Consider the following 9,479-nt stretch of genomic DNA (forward strand, 5'->3'; position numbering starts at 1 on the left):
GATGACAGGCTGTAAGCCTATTTCAGTTCCTTTGGAGCAGAATGTGAAGTTGAGCCCAGATGCAGGTGAGCTTCTTGAAGACCCTACTATGTATATACGCATATAGGAAGTTTGATTTATATGACTATTACCAGGCCAGATTTGAGCTATGTTGTTGGATTGGTAAGTCAATTTATGCAGGCTCCAAGGAAACCGCATTTGGATGCGGCTAGACGCATACTGAGGTATGTGAGGTCCACATTGAAGTATGGACTATTTTATGAGACTGGGGTTCATATACAGTTGCATGGATACACTGATACTGATTGCGCTAGTAGTATTTCTGATAGATGATCTACCAGTGGATATGTGTTCTCTTTTGGGAGTGTTGCAGTCACTTGGAGTAGCAAGAAACAACCTACAGTTCCCTTATCGAGCATAGAGGCTAAGTATAGGGGTGCAGCAATGGCTGCATGTGAGGTAGCTTGGTTGCATAAGCTACTTTATGATATGCATCAGCCTACAGATGGGCCAATTGTCATTTATTGTGACAACATGAGTAATATACACTTGGCAAATAACCCAGTATATCATGCTAGAACAAAACACATTGAGATGCATTATCACTATGTGCGGGAGAGGGTTTTAATAGGTCTTATTGATCTAGTTTATGCCATCACAGGGGATCAGGTAGCTGACATATTCACGAAGGCATTGGGTGTAGAGAAGCTGTGCAAGTTTAGAGACCTGCTTGGTGTGCAGGAATTGGGATTGAGCTCGAGGGGGAGTGTTGAGATATCGATCTCCACTCGTGATATGCCAAGGTAACCATTGTGCATTTATGTCATCGACTTGTTAGCTGCAGATGCGGTTGGTACACTACCCATGAATAATAGCTAGATGACAGCTATCCTTATCTACTCTAGTTCGTGGCTCAGTTAGTATACCACCTTAGTTAGTTGAGTTTGGTTTGAGACCCATATATAGGGTTCTTCTATTTCTCTGTACTAGAGTTTTTTTGGCTTACACAACTAAGAAGAGGAAAATTGTTTTCAACCTCCACCTTTGTGTGTATTCCCCCATTGTGTAAGTGAGAAAGCTACAAGTGAGACTCCTTCCTTCTCTCCCACAATCTTGACATAAGCTGCATAAGGCATACTCAAGTTTCCTAAGTCACTAACAAAGCATATATCATGTCCTATGCTCAAACCTAGTAGACTTGATGAACTAAGTGACATCCAAGCAAAATGAACTTAAAGAATCACTACATTATGTCTTGTAACTTGTCATGAAGCTCTTTTAGACCAAGTATGTAGACCTACATGATCCACATCATCTACATGTTTCACACTGTAAACATAAAATCCCATGCCACCATGGCCCCAATATGGCTCTCCTAGACCTTGCGGATTGGCCCCAAGATGAGTCATACACAATATTAGTGAGTTTGGGAATCTCCCAATTCTCATTTTTTGAATACAAAAAAGGTGACACACGGATAACATGCCAATAAGTTTCTCAAAACCATATGATGTGACCTATCATTGGAAAGTGCTTGAAAAATGAAATCTATTGGGCTATAGAGCGTTTGATTTGGAGTTATAGTATTCAAGTTATGACAAATCCAAAGATTTGACCACGTGTCGCAAACTTATAGGAAGTTCCCATATTCCCCAATATGGTGTTTCATTCAAACATATAACACATATGCCACATATTCCTCTCTTATTATCAATCATCTAGGAGATAGTTTGTATCCTCATTGAATCAATCTCCAAAGAAATGAATGTACTAAACGTACAGCCTAGGGCTTCTCACACTTTCAACATGGGTCAACATTTAGAAAACTAAGTGCTATGTAATCCAGGAGATGATACTCATTTGATACCATGTATATGGAATGCAATGCAAAGATGAATGCCCACAAGTGCACAAATAATTTATTTGATCAAATCAACATCATCGATGTGCACAACCAATTCTTTTCATGATTTTCATACCATTTAAGAGAGACTCACACCACACTCATAACACTTAGTCAAGTCCTTGAAGTGCAAAGGACCACTCGAGTGAGAGAGAGATCGGGTAGATAAAATGGAAAAGAATCAAGTGAGAGGAAAATTTTATGTGATTTTTGAGTGAGAGGACTCAAATAATCCAAGTATGAAGGCAAGTGGAGAAGAAAACAAGTCATTTGAGTAGGAGAACCAATTGAGTAGTGATCAAACAATCTAAGTGACTCCTCTAAAGTTATTTGAGTGAAGAAAATAACTCAAGTCATCCAAGTGTGAAAGAAATATTCACTCAAGTGATCCAAGTGTGAGAAAGATATCTAAGTGATCTCTCTTGAGTCATTTGAGTGTAAGTTAGCGATCTAAGAGATAAAGAAGAGTCCACTCAAGTGATGTTATCTGAGTGACCTCTCTTGAGTCATTTGAGTGCAAGTAAGGAATCTGAGTGACAAAGAAGACTCCACTCGATTGAGCCGAGTGTGAACAAACAATCCCACTCAAGTGATCTGAGAGTGAGTGAGCTATCAAAGTGACCTCTCTCTAGTCATCTAAGGTAAGTGAGCAATTTGGGTGATAAAAAAGAGACAGCTTAAGAGATCCAAGTGTAATCAAACAATCCCACTAGAGTGATCGGATCCAAGTGACCTCTCTCAAGTCATCTAAGTGCAAGGGAGCAATCCATGTGTTAATCCTTAGATGAACAAGGTGGAGAATCCAAAAAATCTAAAGCAGGAGACAAGGCGAAGGAAAAATTGAAACGAAAGACGAAGGCACGCCAAGAAGAATCTGGAAACACAAGAAGTATAGAAAAGTCCTAAATCAAGGAGAAAGGTGTACGAGAAAAAACACAAGTCAATACTTTTGTAAAAGAGCACAAGGCACACCATGATTTATTTTAAGAGTGTTGGGGCTCTCACCCGTGCAATTTGTAAAGGTAGACAGACGATAGGAAGGAAGCTAGGAAGATAGGAGGACACTGGGAAAAAGGGCCTAATCGGCCATGTAAAAAAGAGGATAAAGGGATGAATGCCCAAAAGGGATTTAGGGTTTTGTATATAAAGTTGAAAATTGAATGAGAAGCTCATTCTTGTGTGTGGCCAAAAGTAGCTCTCTTCTTCTTCTTCTTCTTCTTCTTCTTGTTGCTTTCTTGAGCTTGTGCTTGAGAGAGGGAGTGTGAGGGAGTGAGTGTGTGAGGGTGAGGGACAGTGGTAGAGAAGCTCTCCATCTTCTCCTCTCTTCTTCTCTTCTCTTCTCTTCTCTTGTCTTGCTAGTAACAATGGAGCTTGGAGCATGGAGCTTAAGGGTCCTTGGATCGTGGAGCTATCGGAGTGCTTGGGAGAGGAGGCAACTCGATTGGGCATGTAGGTAAGCTCACTACACTCATAGAGAGGGATAGCGCGTTGGCTATGTGAGAGGTAGCCATTAGTGCTCAACTTGGAATGCTTGAAAAAATAAGTGGTTCGTGGGTCTTGGTGGTTGAGCTTGAGCTCAATCTCTACATTTTGGTTCCATTGTCGGGACCAATGGATTCAAGCCTTAAGTGCTTTCGTGCTCCAAATTGAGCATTGAAGTAGGATTTTCCCCAAATCGGTGTTTGAGGTAGATAAGTAGGAAGCAAGGGAGTTTGAAGAGGTATTTGATCTCCTTAGCAAGTAAGTTTTTGGTTTTTTGGATTTGGAAAAGTAGGTTGGAGTAGTGTAGGTGTTTGCTTTGTGATTTGGATGCATTAGGATAGGAAAAAACAAAGAAAAGAAAGGAAAACATACATTGGGGTTTCTGCTATCATAACAAGGCAAGAGGGTTTGATTTGTTTGCGGATTTGTATTTTGGAGTTTATTTACTATTCCAAGTATACACAATCTTTCATTAGGGTCTATTCTTACATTTTGGAAGTTTGTGCAACCCCTCATGACCAAAATCATTAGAATCGAGTGATTTTCGTCATCCCTAAAAACTCGTCCACAGGATTCGAACACTATTATGAGAGTTTGATTCCCAAAATTGGACAGACGGTCCAATTCCCAGAATCGGACGTGGTCTAATTTTCAGACTCGGACCAATCTATCACGTTTGATCGGACATAACCTGTATGATTTCAAAAATTGGACACCCCACAATCAGATGTCCGATTCCCAAAATCTGATGCACGAAATTCAGATACACAAAAATCGGACCATCAAGAATCAGACACTCCAAAATGAGACACCTGTCAAATCCAATATTTGATTCCTAAAATCAGATGCAGAAAAATTGGCAGACACACGAAAATTAGACTCAAATACACAAAAATCGCACCACTGGGACTCGGACCGGTCCGATTGGCTGATCGGACCAACCAAGAATTGGATGTCTGATTTTTTGATAATTGGACTTCTGAGAATCGAACCTTTGAGAATCGGACAAAAAACTGTCAAAATTAGACAGGTGAATAGAATACAGATTTGACATATCTAAGCCCTGAAATCGACCGAGAGACCATATAGAGCCAAAAGCATATCACAAATCTATCACCGAGTTGAATATAGAGCAAGTAGTTCAAAAATTGGCTACGAATGGTCCTTCAAATTGCACATGGTGTCTACTATAATGGCCCTATGGGGGACCAGGGGAGATTGCCCCCCTAGACCCCTACAAAGGGGGCTTTGCCCCCTCCGCACCTCCCCAAGTAGGTTGAAGAGAAAACAAGCACCGTGATATGTCCTCCGAATTAGATCCTAGTGTAGTAATGGCTCTGCACAACATAGATTCTCATTTGCAAAACAAGAACCAAAAGCCCATGTCCAAACAAAGACAAACATAGACCCTAAAACCTCAATGGGCCAATCTAGCCAACAATGGAAAAAAGGTCACACCACAAAAACATGTATAGGTTGCATTCGAACTGCATCTAGTCAAAGTGGAATGCAACAACATCAAGCTACAACTACGAGGATGACTAGACATGACAGTCGTGCTGATGGAAACACCTTGAACGACACTGCATAGACGACCCAAGACATCACTGGAGAATCCACATCTGGTTTTGCAGTTGGGGACTCAAGGGCTTGTATCAGAAGGCTTGAATTTATACGCCAAGACCCGGAAGATGAAGACATAGTACCACTTGCTTACCTTAGGGTCAAACTCATTGCAAAAGGAGAGCATAGTGTCGATGCTCTCATCGATGAGAAAATTTTAATATCTTGACCTATGATGCATGGACTCTACTAGGCTCTACAGAGCTCACACCGACTAATGCAACTCTTAGTCTTTATATAGGGGACATCCACAAGCACTTTTAGGAAAATGAAATGTGCTTGTAACTATTGAAATTGAAAGCTTGCCTATCCTACTCCATGTTCCTTCAAATAGTGTTGATTGTGGTGTGGAAAGGAAACCCTCCTAGAAAGACCCTTCAAAAGGGAGACAAAGTGTGAGGCCGATTATGTAGCACAAATTATATACTTGACACTAGCGGGTGTGAGGATAATCACAACCTTTAGTAAGGGTGACCTCATAAAGCCTTGAGGGAAAGACAAGGAATATTCTAACATACCAGGAAAGCCCAGTGATGAGAGTAAGGACTTGTTGAAAGAGTTGATACAAGCACATGTTGAACAGAGAGAACTAGTGAGAGAGGCCATGCGTAAACTAAGAAGGTCAAGAGGCAATGCCAAGGATAGGCTTTGGACTTACAAATATCGTAGAAGACCACAAAAGAAGCCTAAGCCTTATAGACAAAGGTATCGATGGAGAGCCAACACAACACCATGATGGATATCCAAAGCATTGCTACATGCTCAAGGGTCTTACGCAGGTAACCGATGGATTTGGATACGAAAACCCCCTACTAAACCACCTCTATTAGCTGAAGAGGCCAAATTGTATCAAAACCAAAGAAGCGTAGGAGGAAATCTAAAAACAATCCAAGTCTTGAGGCAAGAAATCAAGCGAGACTATTGGAAAGGTAGATCCTTAGTCTAGTATGCTTAACAAGTGGACATCAGATGTAATCATGGAGTGTGTACAAAAGCCACTAGTGCCCAAGGAGCCTTTGACTTCCCACCAAGAGGATGATGAGCAATGCAGGCATAACATTGCTCATGGTAAGGCTGATTGCTCAACAACGCAAATGGTAGAATTGTCAAACAACAATGAGCAAATCTTCCTGCGAGTGCTAAGTCCACCTCTAGGAGTCCTAAATCTCCTACACTCTCTTTTCCTAAATGGACACAAGAAGCACAACATCAGTTTCGTCAATTGCAGCTGCTCAATCCCAATCTCTATCTCCATCTGAGCTTCCAAATGTCCAAGATGCGGGACATGACACCACCCTTAGCTTTGAGCCTAAGGATATGCATGTGCAATCCACTATGACTAGCTCAACTGATGCTCTCGATCAACACAAGCGAATGCATGAAGGGCAACAAAAGACATGAACACTTCTGATTTTCTTAAGGACTTGACAGTGCAGTCTACCAATAGTGGCCAATCCACTGAACTAGCCACTACTACTTCCAATCAAGAATCACAATAGTCACAGGCTTTGGCCATGATGATGCCCCTTGCGGAGAGTGTCCTTAGAAATTCACATGTGGAAGGGGTATCACAACCAACATTCTTGACACCTCCAGCACTTCCAAAGCACCTAAAGCCTAGGCTTGAGGAGAAATCTCTCAAAGATTTGGCAAAGGAGATGGCACATGTGACCAATGAACTAGAGATGAAGTGCATGATGAAGCTTGATTACAAGTTGATAGCCATCACACGTGCCTATGTCCATGTGGACATTGGAAGGCCAACACCAGAGCACACAAAGCTCATAGCCGAATTCCTAACTTGGGATGAGCAACAACATGTTTACTCCCGCGATGTAGCTCTCACACTGAAGAAGTCACAAATGACATCCCAAAAGCCATAGCTAGAGAATTGCACTTGATACCCTCACTTTATACTAGTTAATGTGTGACAAATAAGGAAAAGCTCAAAGAAATCAAACGAAAAGGGAAAGACAAGGTGACTATGTGTAGAAATGGTACTCCAATCAAAGTTTGGCAACCAAACTTTTCCACTGACTAATGACACTTGTTGAGTGAAAGGAAATCCCTTTGGACATTAATACATGATCCCATGTACGTTTCCCCAACCTCATTATGAGTATTGGCAGTGGTCCATGAGGTCTAGATTTCAGTCACTATCCAAAAACATCCCTTGTACGATAAACTACTTCTAGAAGAAGATCTACAAGTGGCTAGGATGTTAGGAGTAGGGAGCATGGTTCTAGATGTTAGTGCATATGTCTTTTGCCTCAATCAAGACCTTGCAATCCTAGATCTCTATGCTTCCCATCAATACAACCCTGACTTGTTCAGCTGGTTCTATCCAAGCCTACATGAAAAGAACCCTAAACTGTCTCTTGGTACTACAATAGAGTCATCCAAACCTCTAGAGCAAGAGAAAAAAATCTCTAAACATAACACCCACTCTGATAAGAAGCAATGGAGGCATGTTCCAATGGGTAAGGACAAGAGTTTAGAGAACATGTCCAACCAAGAGAAATTTCCAATGCAATTGGATGAGGGGCTAAATGAAAGAGAATTGGCTAAAGAGCTAGACTCTCCATAAAGAGAGGCAGTTGTGCCCTCACAACCTAGCGAGGCTGTTCAGCAGGCCATAGCTATGTCCCATGAGGACACACTAGAGAAAGAGAATGCTGAAACCCAACTACACACATCAACAACTCACCTAGTTCAGGGTCCTAAGTCTTTAAAGGATAAACCTCAATTGCCCAAGAAAAAAAGGAGAAAACAAAAAAAACAATGGTAGTCGCAAGTGGTGGTAGACACCAAGAAGATTGAGACCAAGGGTGCTGAAGAACTGAGGAATGAAGCATCAAGTCCACCCACAAATGAACCCATTTCCATCTCTCCTAATAGCGGTGAAGCCTCAAGTCCGTGTGTTCTAATAAATCAAAGCAACCATTACCATCAATGGTTGCTTGCAACACTCAATCCATTGACAACAATAGAACTTGCATTGACCAATCAAGAGTGGATACAACACTATCATAACAGGGTGACAAAACTATACCAATCACATTTGAGGAGAACCATGACACAATAGCAGCAAAGCCTTAGAGAGAAACATAAAAATCTCAAGGACATAAGAAATCCTAGCATTGACCAATCTTGCTCATCTAGGCATGAGCCCCTAGCTATGCTAAAGCCTAGGGAAACTCCCAGAACCTTGCATGAGATAGCAACCGAGCAAGCCTTCTTAGAACATAGAAGTGTCATAGAGTGCTTGACTGAGTTGAATGCTATACTCAAATTGTTCGCATGTGTCTACGTCCTTGCAGACATGGGCACATTGCCAAGGGAGCAGCTTGAGAAATACTTGCCATATCTGCTATCATGGGGAAGAGTAAGACTATCTTAATGAGCACTATGACAAGCTCCTACATGAAGGCATGAAACTCATCTCTGACGAGGAGGCTGATGAACTATGCTTAATTGTGACATTCAATGAAGCACTTTGCTAACCAAATCTCTTAGAGATAGAGCAACTAAAGCAAAAATCAAAGGGTCAAAGTCAAGTTGAAAAACATTGGTTTGAAAACTGTACTACAATGACTGAACTTGGAGCCCAAATTATGACAGTCTCAGAGGAGCAATTTGCCAAATGGCGGTCTCAAAGAGACCCGACCTATGTGGCCCCAACTTTCTCTCAAGTACTGATTGCCATTTCGGGTATGGACTTAGCTGGAGCTAGCTAAGAGAACTCTCAAAATTCTCACTAAGGAGAAGCTACATATTGCTAGTAGACTCGGACAAGGTACCATGCCACCCAATGTTGCAAAATATCTGTTGTTATTGAGTAGGTTGCCATGAGTACTTGATGTGTGTTTTACACTCCAGTACAATCCTGAGTTCTACAATTGATTTTCATTCTCACAAAGTGACATGGATTTATAAAAGTGTATATAAATAAAGAATGTGCTTTGTGATTGTGTATAGATAATACCAAAAAAAGCAATGTCACCACACATGCAAGCAATGATAATCAAGTACAGGTGATATGCATCTAAGTCAACATTATGGAATTCAGATAAGTGATGTCTTTTTGAGCTACACCTACTCATTATGATTGAAGCATTTGACTCCCATGTACTCTCCCGAGTTGTCAAGTGGATACAGGATGACACAGGTCTTTGTATGAAAGTGTTCAATGTCCAAGCCACCAAAAGACCACCAACCCCACAAAGAGCCATTACAGAAAAAGCAACAAAAATACCAAGAATAAAGAGCCATGATGGAAGCCCCATTGCTGAAAGAGAAAATCACCCTTGCAAATAAAGCACACATTGCATTTGAGCATGGCCCAAAGCATAGTCATTGGTTACTCTCTCTTTCTTGGGGAAACTCTACAGTTGGCACACTATAGTTGCCACCTGAATTGTACCGATGTCTCACATGTTACAAAGAGGTTTGCAAAATCTCAAGTGTATCT

Source organism: Lygodium microphyllum, chromosome 28 (assembly GCF_053477565.2).
Source record: "Lygodium microphyllum isolate KBCC chromosome 28, Lygodium_microphyllum_v1.1.10, whole genome shotgun sequence".
Classification (NCBI taxonomy): Eukaryota; Viridiplantae; Streptophyta; class Polypodiopsida; order Schizaeales; family Lygodiaceae; genus Lygodium; species Lygodium microphyllum.